This window comes from Anoplophora glabripennis, unplaced genomic scaffold, assembly GCF_000390285.2.
Source record: "Anoplophora glabripennis isolate ALB-LARVAE unplaced genomic scaffold, Agla_2.0 scaffold55, whole genome shotgun sequence".
Taxonomy (NCBI): domain Eukaryota; kingdom Metazoa; phylum Arthropoda; class Insecta; order Coleoptera; family Cerambycidae; genus Anoplophora; species Anoplophora glabripennis.
The window spans coordinates 1,252,766-1,266,554 of NW_019416774.1; the positions used below are offsets into that span (position 1 = coordinate 1,252,766).

General features: G+C 32.5%; 1 protein-coding gene across 1 annotated transcript in view; it reads left to right on the forward strand.

Moving 5' to 3' along the window:
• Window positions 1-13,789, forward strand: part of LOC108906053 (limbic system-associated membrane protein) — a 522,137-nt gene that overhangs the window by 230,334 nt on the left and 278,014 nt on the right. The window lies entirely within an intron of this gene.

The window sequence follows — 13,789 nt, forward strand, 5'->3', positions numbered from 1 at the left end:
AGAAACGAATAGGCATAAATCGATTTAGATAAAGTTGTCTTAGTATAAATTGCCTTCCTTCAAAAGTTATCGGCCTTTGAAAAAATTGTTGCATTTCATTTTAACTTATATTGCATTTCACTTTTTGGAAAAAGCATTGCTAAAAATTGATTAAAAACAATTATTATTGACGCCCTATGTCTTGCTAACAAGGGAATATACACCCACGGCCCTTGAGATAAAGTATACTCATTTTTTAATATTGTATCAGTCCCTCAATTTATTTATCATAGTTTCTCCCAAAACATCCTGTATATTTTATTATAAAATATTGCTTTTTGTTATTAAAAAACAAAATTCTCTGGTTTCCCTTTGGAAGATATAAAAAATTTGAAATGCACTATTTGTATGTTCTTTTTGCAAAATGTGTATTTGTATTTAAATGCTAAATATTCTAATTATAAAAAAATGCAAAATGTTTAAAATAGCGGAAACAATTTTTTAATTAAGTGCGTACCATAAAGCTAGTAGTATTAATCGGAAATCACTTAATCTGCAAGTGATTGCAATAGAAACGTAGGCATAAAAGCTGTTTTATTAGTAGATTAAAGGGTATTTTGGTTTTATATTGCCCCGCTACTGGCATAAAATAAGAATTGCACGTAAATTTACGTACTTACCCGCTTTATCTTGGAAAATTAGACCGTGAAAAGTGAAGCAATTTATCAGAGAGTTCATATGTTTAGCTGTACGGATAGAGTTCGAGCCGGGCTTCCAAAAAGTTTAAATAAGAATTTATCTGAAACACTAACTTGTCTTCGGTCTTATTTTATATTTTATTCATTCATCTTAAACTGTTACTGCCTTATCTTTCTTATCTTTTGAAAAGTTCCGCAGTTTGTCTAGAGCAGGTGCTGAGCGCATGAACAAAATAATGCTTTTTTTGGTATTTTATGAAATGGTTTTCTGTGAATATTTATTTTTAAAGAAAACGTCAATTTAGAGGCTATTTATTTATTAATAACAGTTTCAAATTAATATAAAAATGTTTATGTATTTGCAATATGCACTAATAATATCTTTTAGTATATTTACAGATGCTAAGAGCAAGCAGGATTAGGTCAGTGTAAGGTAACTAATTTTTTTTTATCTAATGGTATGCCTGTGAAATCGTTGACAATTATAAGTTAGCCGATACTGGTGTAGGTCATGAAACTACGCATCCTGTGCATTTATTTGTCGTTAGGTACAGTTTAATGGCAACGTCTAGTATATAATTTATACCCTTTATTAAGGTAACATTAATTGAGTCGTTTGGATAGGTAATCTGTGTTAACTATCATTATAAATGAAGATTGCTATATCTTAGTCTTTAAGTTTTCTTTGTACTGTTTTGCGACTTCTTAGGATCTTCGCCACATGCATAGAAATCCTGGACGGATTGGACAATAGATTGATGATCTCGATCTTGTGTGTGGTGCACTCACAACAAATTATTTTGGCAATAAAGTTTTTTATTGAAATTTTGTACAAAATATTTGTTTGTCACAAGTAAGAGTGTTATACAATGCAGTCTATATGGTGAATGTCGAATTTCATTTAACGAATTAAGAAAAAAATGAATTTGGTTTTTCAAATTCTTTGGAATTGTCGTGTGGAACTCTCCATCATGCGGAATACCCTTGGAACTTATTTCGTTCTAAATAAGCTATATAGCTTAAAACTATCGTACAAATACGCTTGTATGTTGGTCGTGTAGACACAATGACCAGAAACTTCTGTTCTGGTTATAGAACTGCAAAATCTGGAGATGTTTTTTGGTCCAGATTCTAACATCTGGCCTCACGGGAATCGTCCAAGATTCATGGTAGTTGACTTACCCCGTCGGGAAATCTGGCTGTTGTTTTAGATGTAAGGTTAGACTGACTTGCTTTACATCTAAAGCAATTTCGTGGCATATAATAGTCTAAAATGTAGGTTTACATTCATAAACACTTAGTGATTAAATTTATAATTTTGCATAGTGTTCCATTTCTTTTGCAATCGTGTCTTATAGTTTCTATGATAGAAGGTAAAACTTTTATAACTAGAAAAACACTTTAATGCATACATTTTCATTCCAAAGAACTTAAGGACTATTTAAACTTGTTGCCAGTGCATTTCACCGTAAATTCCTCTCATAAAGTACCTAGTTATTTATTTTGCATTAAACATTTTCTTGACAGGTTGATAAGTTTGTAACGTAATACGACATATTAATGAGGTTAAACCGTGTTACATCTCATAAAATTTATTAAAGTTGAACGCCGTGATGCTCGTAACATCACAAGCTAATGAGCTTACTTTAGATTAATTGATGTTCCCGTGGCTATTATGAAGTCCGTATTGGTGGTGATTACAAACAAGGGATATTTAGGAAATGCCTAACTAGTGGTGAGCATATGATATAATGGAAATAAGTAAAAAACCGACCTCTTAAGTTAGATAAGTCCAGATCTACCTAAATACACTGGATTCGTCCACATAAGCTATCAATTCGTCCACTCAAATGGAGTCCATGATAATCCATGACTCTCAAACTGACAAACATTTCTAATTTTTATCTCTTTATATATGACCGTTTCCGATGTGTTATCACATCTAATTCGAAACATCCTCTATAGTCCACGCAAACAATTTTTTTGTCTTGTTTCCTGATAACCACAACTGACTATTTCTGGCACACCTCTATTTCACAGGAATTACATACGGAGAGATAAATACGACCATACAGATGTAGGCGGGCTCGCTTTAACACTTGATTTTTTTTTATTAAAGTTTCTTTTGCACTCGCAAGACCATTCATGTGTTTCCTCACACTACTTTCTCTAGTAAAAGGTTTCCCACATTTACTGCACGAATTTATTTTAAACGAAATACTTTACTTCCCTCAGACGCTTAGCTAGTTCACAGTTTATACGATTGAAAGTTTAGTGCCTCCTCCGTTTTCCATCAAAATAAAGGCTTAAATGAGAATAGTGGGAGTGTTAGCTGTTTCGTCGTTTGTTATTGGTCGTAGCGTTTATTCTCAAAAGTTGCAAAGCTACACGTATTTTATTGAAAAACCGACTTAAACGCTAGGTTTGAGCAGAATAAGTCTGTCTAAGATTAGACAAATTACGTCCCTTAAAACTTCCCAAGCATATAATTTTCAATATTTAACTGTTAACTTTAAAAAACAAGTTATTATTGAATGAGGATTCTGGTACCAGTACTCGAAGATTTGCCACAAAATCTTATAATCAGGTATTAAACATATTATTTATTTGGTTTTGGTTTTTTCATTTATTATTATTGATTACAGCTTTGTTACTTGTTAAATACCTGTGTCATAGTTTTTGTGATATTCCCAACAGCGAACACATCGTCAAACGTTTCTGGACTTATGTTTATTATAATTAGATTTTCGTGGAATGGGAGAACTGAGAAAATCTGTTGTAGGTACTCAAAATTGTACTTTCTATCGAGATCCAATAAGAAGAAACAGGAAAAAAAGGGTAATTTTTAATGGTTTTTTAGAAAATTGACGACTAAATTAGAAATATTCACGAAATGACTAGTGTTAAGCATGACTTTTGCAGTTTGATATACCCAGAAGAACCCTGTGTTTCATCTCGATCTAGCGAACCGTTTCTTTGTTTCAAACAGTCTAACTTTAGAAAAAATATATAGGGTCACGTTTTTTGAGCTTAAACACTTCATAATCATGATATAACCTTTAAGGAGGTTTATCGGTTACGGAGGTACGTCTAAAGTCTAACGAAAGTTTCTGTAGATTCGCTAGTGACTAAAGTAGTAAGCCTTTAGATTTGGCAACGTTGCACTTGGCTGGCGCGCTCGGCTCGGCGTTCGCTATATCCCGCTCGATCATTCTGTTTGTTTCGACACCTACGAATTTCAAATAATACGCTACGTCGAGACCGCGGCATTGCCGCTATCACGCAATGGAGGATAAGTTAGTCAACGACAGCAGTTTGAAGGAGAATTATTATAAATTATGTATCTTACAAGTACCTAATCGATTTCTACAAGCTGTCATACGGTTTCTTAGATATCGGTTTCCTATTTATACAAGTTGCTGTTGTTTGTCAATTGTTGCGCATTCCAAGTGGAAAGACCAAAAAAAATCTACATCCTCATAAGACTGTACTAAATCGTGAAAAATTATTTTATTAATATCTCGTCTCTTAGGTATCCCAACTAGTCAAAAATTTTTTTGTCAATTCCAAATCAGATAAACCTCCTTAAATTGATGGAAAAAAAATACAGTCTGTCAAAAATCACGAAGAATTTCGGAATTTCTTTTGACCCTTTAATTGTTTGCATTAGTTTATGTGAAATAAAATTTTAGAATAACTATTTTGTGGATTAGCTAGTATATCTCCAATATATTATTTACTTATTCCTACGTTTCGGATACTGAATAAAAACCTTGCTCAGATCCATATCTCCAAGAGGCTGTAGTTCTCTTGGAAGAATGTTCTGGCTTACGTTTATTTGAATTTTTATGTTGCTAAATTTCTAAGAAAGCATGAAGTTGTGTTTTCTGTTCAATAGTATAAATAGTACGAGTGTTATGTCAACGTGAAATTGAATACACAACTTATACTGTGTAGCAACATACCCCGCTGGTATATCATTAACCATTTGCTAATTGTCACTGCAAAATTTCAATATTAATCACCAATATTAATTATATTACGATATTGTACGTGTTATTACTTTCCTGCCTACCATTATTTATTTTATTTCAATAATCTTTTATACACTTTCATCGATAACTTTATGTAATCAATCATTCTCATAATTATATTAGGGACGTTGTCTGGGAACCTTTAATTAATTATCTCTTACCGATTTGGTGTCACCATGTTTTTATTTTCTATAAGTAAATATAGAAATTTAATAATGAGGGCAGGGGAAACATTAATCCTGTTAAATTTTTTAACGTCAAATGCTGAAATATTCTAATAAGTACAGATAAATGTGTAGAAATGTTTTTATTTCAATAAATAAGCTACTGTAAATAACAGAAACAGTAATATAATCCGTAAGAAACTGGGACACGAACGCTAAAATGACATTTATCTACTTGCCTTGTTGTATTATTTTTTGTTTTCCTGGCATACATGATTAGTCAAAATATGTTTGTTGGCAATTAAGCGACCGGGAGCTAATGTGGCATTGACTAATACTTTCATTCTTTTTCTGTAATACATGTTTCACAAAAGTGAAACTTTATATAACATCGTTGAATTCAGAACAGAAATCTGCACAATAATAAATAAAAAAAAACCTATATTGCCATTTGAAAAAAAAGTTGACTATCGCCATTTAAAAAAAATAATTATTATAAATACGCTCCAATAGGCTCATTCTATAGCGTATGTAGAGCCATTACATATAATGTTTTGTTTTTTAAAATCACACTAGTTATGGCTTGCGCGTTTTTTTTTTTTTTTAGGAGACAGCCTGTATATTTTTCGAAAGACTTACTTTTGAATTTAAACTTACATTTACGAGTTTATACGTACTGAATGCATCTCTGTACTTTTATGATCACGTAGCGACTGCGTGCAACTATTTATTTAGTCGGAATATTTAAAATGGCAGTAGTTATATCTATTTATATTTATCTACTTTACTAGCAATTTTTAAATGGCAAATTTCGGATACTTTTTTGTCAAGATTATATTTATAGTTTAAAGAAAATAATATAATTCTCTACATACTGAATTCATTTGTTTTTGAGTATTGTATATTAATTTACAAAAACTTATATGCGCTAAACAAGAAGAATTTATTATTATGTTTTTAAATTATGTGTGTGAAATTAATTAACACTATTAGACACAGTACATGTGTAAGAAAACATTGTTACTAGTTTTGCTGTAAAGCGAACATAAATCGAGAATATATATCTTGTAAAATTATTATCATTGTACCCAAGTAAATTGGGCGTGATAACCCTACGGCTTGATTAATAACATTTTGTCACATAACACAATGGCGCAACTAGGAAGGGTGTAAATTATGAATGATACCGTGCTTGTAGCACAAATCACGATTTGTATAATAAAATTGTAGCTCAGCCTGTTTGTACCGACTTGGTACATGAAGATTGATTTGATTTTAATGACCTGTATAACTGGCGTAAGAACTTACCTACTTGTTATTTCATATTTAGCCACTTATTTAACTATACCTATAGTTTGGAATTTTTATAACGTATTTTTATAACACTCGAAATAGTGACTTGGAATAAAACGAATCTCTCTGGCAAATGAGATAATTTCCGAAGTTCGACTAAAATTAACTAAAAGTATTTAAATAGTCACCTTGTTAGCTTCGAGAAAAGACAAGAGAAAGAGAATGACTTTCACGTGTGGTTGTGGCACCCAAATGGAGAACGTTCCCAGTCTTTTTATTCAATGCTAAGCCGCAAAGCGTAGAATTACTAGAGGATGAAGAATTAATGAAAATACAGTCACTAATTGGCAGTAGAAGCTCTAACGACAAGCTGGCAGCAATAACAGAATATCTTTATATTTTACAGACACTGTTTTCAGACACAAACTGCATTTCAGGAACATTTATGGGAGAGAAAGTTTTGTAATATCATGAATAGGTAGAAAAAAATTAATCCAGCCTGAGTAGGCTAATATGTAAAATATTAAAAATGTATTAGAGAGAGGAATTTTCGTCTAACGAATATGTAATTATGGGTAGATTAATAATTCTTGTTAAATTGAAAATCAATTACCGTCAAGATAGGGTGCCACCACAATTTGCATACAGGAAAATACGCTGGCTATATTATTTTTCTAAATAATGTCGTGATAGCGGGTTTGCATATTTCTTTTTCGGTTCAGGGCAGTTGAAAAAGTAAATTACCCACTAGCATGCAACTATTATTTAATTCAATTTAGTTGACAGGGCAGAGAAGTTGGCCTGTTCGTCAAATTACTACCTTTTAGTAAAATATAAATAAATATTTAACATGCATTTCATGTATAACTTTTTATCTCACATTCATTATTTTCTTGTGAAAATCAAGATAAGGAAAAATTGGCTAAAGGCAGTATTACTCTCTCAGCATAATACGGTGCTTGCCAACGTTTCAGTTATTACCTTAAAATGAAACAATTTAGTACAAAAGTTACCAAGTTCTGAATTACCATCACCTTGAAATATAGAACAGTATATGATTTAATTATTATTTTGCAATTCCTTTGAGCAGTAAATCGTCTTTTTACACTTTTGTATCTCAACCTGATCCAACTAATACTCATGCTTTGGTTAGAATTAAACTAAACTAACACACAAATGATGCTTGGTTCCAGGACCTACATCAATGGTTGACTTCCATGTGGACGGAATAATGAAACAATATGAAAGGCTAACATGGGGGATTAAGATACAAAAAAAAATAGATTTGATGATCTAGGACTGAATAAGAACGAACATACGAAATTCACATTTGTTAAATTTCTAATGAAAATAAATTACAGTCAGCCGTATCTGTAGATATTTCAATTTGCTTTGAATCCGTTTGTGTCGCCAGAAATAATTTTTCAACTCTACGCTGCACTCAAAAGAAAATTGTAGCTATCTAGGTTGGTCCATAAACTATTTGCAGCACGGAATTTCAGGACTCCGCTCGAGTGTATCGTGTGGAATCGCACGAGTGCCCTCTTGTTGACTTCCAAGATCAACAAGAGCTCGCGTGTAACTCCTACGAATAAATTTAGTGGGAGTTTCAGCAGAGCTGTCGAATATTAACTTTTCGTTTTGTAAAACGTGCAATTTTAGTGTATCCGTTTCTTTATTGGCTTTCCTAATTATTTTTTATAGAATCTACGGGGTTTTCGACTATGGTCAAAGCCCACGTGGCCACGAGTGTTAGGCTACCAAACTTATCCGATTAACTCTCACTAGCAAGATCAATAACAGCAATCTCTTAAATTTTGTTACTTGAACTGGTTTCCTTAGTCGACAGTATGCGTAAGGAGGAGCCTACTGTTGTTGCTGCTGCTTGTGCTGCTGCTGTTGTTGTTGTTGTTGTTGTTGTTGTTGTTGTTGTAGAATCTATTTGTGGAATTTGACCACCCTGTATAAATTATAGGTTAGTTTCAATTTCATCTTACAATGCTAACTAATATAATAAAAATATGTTTCTTTACTCAGTTCATTAAAACTTATGGTATTATTGTAATTCATAAAGGTGTTCAAAAAGACGGAGCCGCGCCATCATTGTCACATATTTTATCACATCAGCTATATTTCATTTTTCACTGTCAAGGAGTGGACATCCGATATATTTATACAGGGTGGGCCACCAGTAACGCCTCGGTCGCTAGTGACCAAACGGCGAATGTTACAGAAACCTGTTTAGGTGGGTATGTGTAGGTTGATTACGGCTACATTTTAAAAATATTGTGAGATATACAGGGTGTCCAGGAAAAGCGTACCATATCAAAGTTATGTATTTTTAAATGGAACACCCTGTATTTTACTGCATTTTTGAAAGCACCGTAAAAAAATAGGTGAACTTTATTAAAGGTTCTGCATACCTAGGACTTACAGTTTGTGAGATATTTCAATTTAAGTGAAAATGCAGGCATAGCGTAGAAATTTAATATTAGCAATAAAAAAATAATTTTAAGGAAGCAGCTTTGGAGGGTCTATTTTAGATCCTTGAAGTTATAAATTGTTATATTTGTCGTCACTTAGTATTATACAGGGTGTTCAAAAAACTGCTGAATACTTCTCTCAACTTTAAACAGCAATAACTTGGTTATTTTAAATGGAACACCCAGTATATTTTTACTTTGGGAGTTGGGAAATTTAAAACTCTTTCAAACTGTGTATAGGTTCCCTATACCTATCTCTAACGGTATTGGAGATATTTGTGCCGTTTNTACAATTCTATTAAAAAAGTTGCAATTTTTTGGTGTAGGTGATTCTGTACATATATTTTTTAAAAATTATTTAACAAGTCGGAGACAGAGGGTTGTCTCATGTGGAGAGGTATCTTCATTTCAAAAAATTAAACAAGGTGTCCCCCAGGGAAGTATACTTGGGCCAATTCTTTTTTCGATATATACGGCGGATTTTAATTCTTTTTTAAATTATTGCAAGATGCATCAGTATGCCGATGATACACAGATCTACTTCTCATTCAAACCTGAAGATCACATTGTTGCTGCGCGCCATATTAACTCTGATCTGGAAAATATTGTTGCAGTCGCTGACTCTCATAGGCTTGTACTAAATTCATCTAAAACACAGCTTATGATTTTTGGCAAGCATAGATTGGAATTACAAGATCAATTTCACGATTTCGAGTTAAAAGTCAGCGACAAGACCTTAAAACCTGTCACAGAACAGAAAAATTTGGGACTTTTTATAGATACTGATCTTCGATTCACCGGTCACGTAAATAAGTTGGTACAAAACTCATTCAGTAAACTTAAAGTACTGTATATGCAAAAAGAATTTCTAAACATTGAAACTAAACTATTACTTTGTGATTCTTTAATTCTGTCGCAATTAGCATACTGTGATGTAGTTTATTGGCCTGCTTTACGAATGACTGAAAAAAACACCCTACAAAAAATTCAGAATAGCTGCATGCGATACTCGCTGAATTTACGTAAGTTTGATCATATATCTGCAATTTTTCCTGTTACGAGATGGCTTAAACTTCACGAGAGATTTGTATACCACCTATCATGTTTAATTTACAAAATAAGGGCTACAAAATCACCTGTTTATTTATATGAGAAGTTGGTGAAAAATAGTGACATTCATGGTTTACAGACGCGGAATCGGGAGTTGTACAGTGTGCCGAGGCATTCTACAGCCGAATTTGAGAGAAGTTTTACTTATAACGCCTCAAATATTTATAATGATATACCTACTAGCATCAAATCTGCTATTAACATCGCATCTTTCCGAAAGCAGGTCAAAAATTTTTTGTTAACCACTCAAAATTCTTAGTAGAACCTATATGATTAAGATGTTATACTATTACTTTTATTCTTGTTTTTTGTTGTTTTTTCTCTTGTAATTCTTAAACGTTGTCTACTACTGTACCACGACTAGGTTGGTTACATGGAAGAGCGGCTTTAGCCGAATGTCGCCAACCTCTTCTAAATTTATGTATTTTGTAATTATACTAAAAAAAAGTAATAAAGACATTTATTATTATTATTATTATTATTATTAATTAATTATTTGTTTGATTCCTAATTATAGAGGCTCCAAAATTTAATCATATCCTTATATAGAAACGAAACTTACAGGTGTACACAAAAAAATTATGGGCGATGTCTTGGAAGCAAATAGTAATTAGAAATATGAGTACATTTTCATATCTGTAAATATTACTCTTATTACTTCAGTATGTTTGTGTGATTATATCATTAAATTTCATTTTCGTAACTGGCTATTATGAATTGTGACAACTTATAATTAATTTTGGGTAATTCTAGTAAAATCATTCCATAACAGCAGAACGATTAACTAATTGAAGCTTATGAAGTTTATACTTATGCGTCAGAATGTGGAACAGAATGAAAGCAATGTACATGAAAATATTAATTAGTGATTAGTTTAGTCTATATGAAAAAAAAGATCAAGACTGTTGTCTCATGATTAACTCCGAATCTTAAAACTTGAATTATATTGGAACAGGTTTAGAAATTCAATTTTTGAAGACTTAAACAGTGGTTAAGCTGTTAAACTTAACTGTTTAGTTCCTACAAAGATTGTTTTGGAACGATGCATAAGGCCTTAATGTTTTTGGTTTCCATGACAAGAGTGCCTGAGTTATTAGAATTGCTTTAGTACCATAATTTCAGCAAAGGTCATCTCAATTATTTGCAAAAAATATGGAGTGTCAAGTAGAAAAAAACAGGTGCTTCTTTCATGTCCTTTTGTTCGAGTCCAATTGAAGAATTCAGGCAACAGATGCTGTTAGAACCATTTGTACAGTTTACGAAGAGAACGCTATTGGGTAGAGTACATCACGAAAATTGTTTCCTCGTCCCAGAAGTCTATTTTAACTTGAACGATATACCATATTCAGAAAAACCATTTGACTTTGATGAAGATGGTTCAAACTATTTATATCATGATGACCTACGTCAATCGGGAATTGGCTAATACGATGGACTGTGAGTAGGTATGTTTTGAACGAAAACGATACTTAGAAGAAGGCAACTCCCCGAGAAAAAACTGGTACCCAACTGAGTAAGCCGATGTACATCGATTGGGCAAAGAAGACGTTATCTACTATGAACTGCTTCTGAGATTTATTGCTAACAACTGGTTTTGAGCCTTCAACTCAAGAAAAAAGGTCAGGAAGACATCATCAAATAATTTTTGCGGCGCGATAACAACATCTGTTTTATTCCTAACATCGCAAAAGCAATTATTCAGGAGCTGGACTAGGAGGTTGCTTTAGATCCTCACTATTCTCTTCACCTTGCTTCTTCGGATTTTTATACCATCTTCCGATATCAATCGAATAACCTTCGGGTAATATTTTTTCAACAAAAACGCTGCGTACAGAGAAACCTTGTTATAATTAGTTTACATTTACTGGCAATTTTAAAATGTTCTCTGTTTCTATTTGTCCTTTTTAAATGTAACAACAAAATTTTACAGACTATTCAACTGACGCAAACAATTCCCTTTGTGAACAACCTGAACTGCGTTAATATCACTTCGCGTATTGTTCCAGTCGACTGGATGTTCTTAATTCTACCGACCTAAGTTTCAAACAAATAATGATAGTGTTTCTTTCCAATTACTATCAACTCGCGTATGGGCATCGCAGCTTTGCATTCCGTAACAGTTCGGAGGCAATGTGAAATGGTCTGGCTAATTGGCGCAGCTGACCTAATTAAATGTTTCGAGTTGTTCCTAAGCCAGACCTCGACTCAACGTCAACACTAACTTTTTCACCGGTTTCAGACACAATTCGGTATTTCCTTACACAGAGAAAATTGGATTAATCAGTAAAGTATACGCCCGGCAAATAAAGGATATTTCAGATTGCGCCCGCTTCCATTTAACATTTCTTTGTTGTTTCATAACATAAAATGCATCCCCTTAACATTCCTCTTTTTACTTGTATAAAATTGCCCCTGCTCTACAATAATTAGTGTTTGTGTGATTCGTTATTCTACAATTTATAGCTTAAAATATACGTAAGTTATTAAAAATAGCATAATGTTTTACAAAGATCTGGATCGCCCTATGCTGAAGTCTTGTTATTATTATCAACTTCTTTGAATTTACAAAATGACCTTGATCTCATTAAACCTTGGTGCCTACATCTTAAAACGATTTTTAACCTTACTCTTACTCTCTCTAAAATACTTATTGTTGACAATATTTTAACTAGGTGTCTTTCCAAAGTCAGTTGTACATGTATAAAAACGCCTAACAATAAAATTTAATGAGTTTCATAGGCGTTCCTGAAAAAGTTTTCTGCTAAAGGTAAAAAGTTATAATAATTTGTATATAATGTGTAGAAAATGTGTTAATTTGGCCAACAACATATTTGAATTATTTATGCCCTCAAACAATTTTATTCTATTGATGGTAAATTTCATTTTGTACCGTTTCAAAAGGTCTCCAAAATGCCATGTTGTAATAATATTAATAAATAAAATATCCCTCTTATTTTCCCCTTTCGCAATTGTAATACGAATGACTAATAGAAGGTGCCTATAATAAATTAAATTATTTGAATCACACCAAATTCTTTGAATCACACCATTTGTTGACAACTGAATTTATGGCCATCTCACCCAGTGCTGCTGTGTTTGTGCCGCGTTTGCCCGCGCGCTCATTCTTCATTCTTGAACTGGGCCACCAGACCTGTATATGGGTGTGGCTAAATAAAGTTTTTCAAATATTTCAATGCCGTGTTGCTGCGTCAGCGACCGAACCTGGTACATACTGCCAACCTCTTGGTTCTTCAATTGAGATCGGAACGACTATATATAACGAACCTTAAAAAATTAATTTCGTAAATTATTTCTTTGTATGTGTAGAATGAGGTTACGTAAATAATTAATCCAAGCGTTGTATGTAGTTGCAAATATCTTTCCTTCCGTCTTTTTGTGTTATTTTAAATAAATTGATTAATTACACACAAGCAAGGTTAAAATTTGTGTTTGAAGCTTTAAACTCTATTAAATAATGACACGTAAACACCTCATAATAATGAGAAATAGGTTAAAACTCAATTACTTTTATAGCCATACTGGTGATAACTGTTGTATAAAAATACTTAATTCATAGTGACGTATATCATATATGAAACATGTCAACTATAAACTAAAATAACAACAGGTAATTCTTTAACATACGCCGCAACCAAAATTAATTAATCATAATATACAAAAATATTAAGGAAGTTTTTCAAATGAAACTAACAATGAAAAAAGTCAGTAGTTCTATAAAAATGCTTTGTAATAATACATATACGCATATGAATGTTTCACAAACATTCAAAAGAGAATGAATTTCGTAATGTTTATTCAAAAAGAATAGCGTTAATGTTAACAAAGTGCTTGTCCTACTACAAATAGATTTTTATGTTTGACATGCTGTATAAAAATTGGTAATTGCTCGCGCAATGTTGAAATAATAAATTACGTGTAAAATTAAAGTACAATTGTGACGAAAAATGCTATTCATGCGTTCATGAAACTGGAAACTGCAACAGCCGTATTATAAATTGTAACACCGG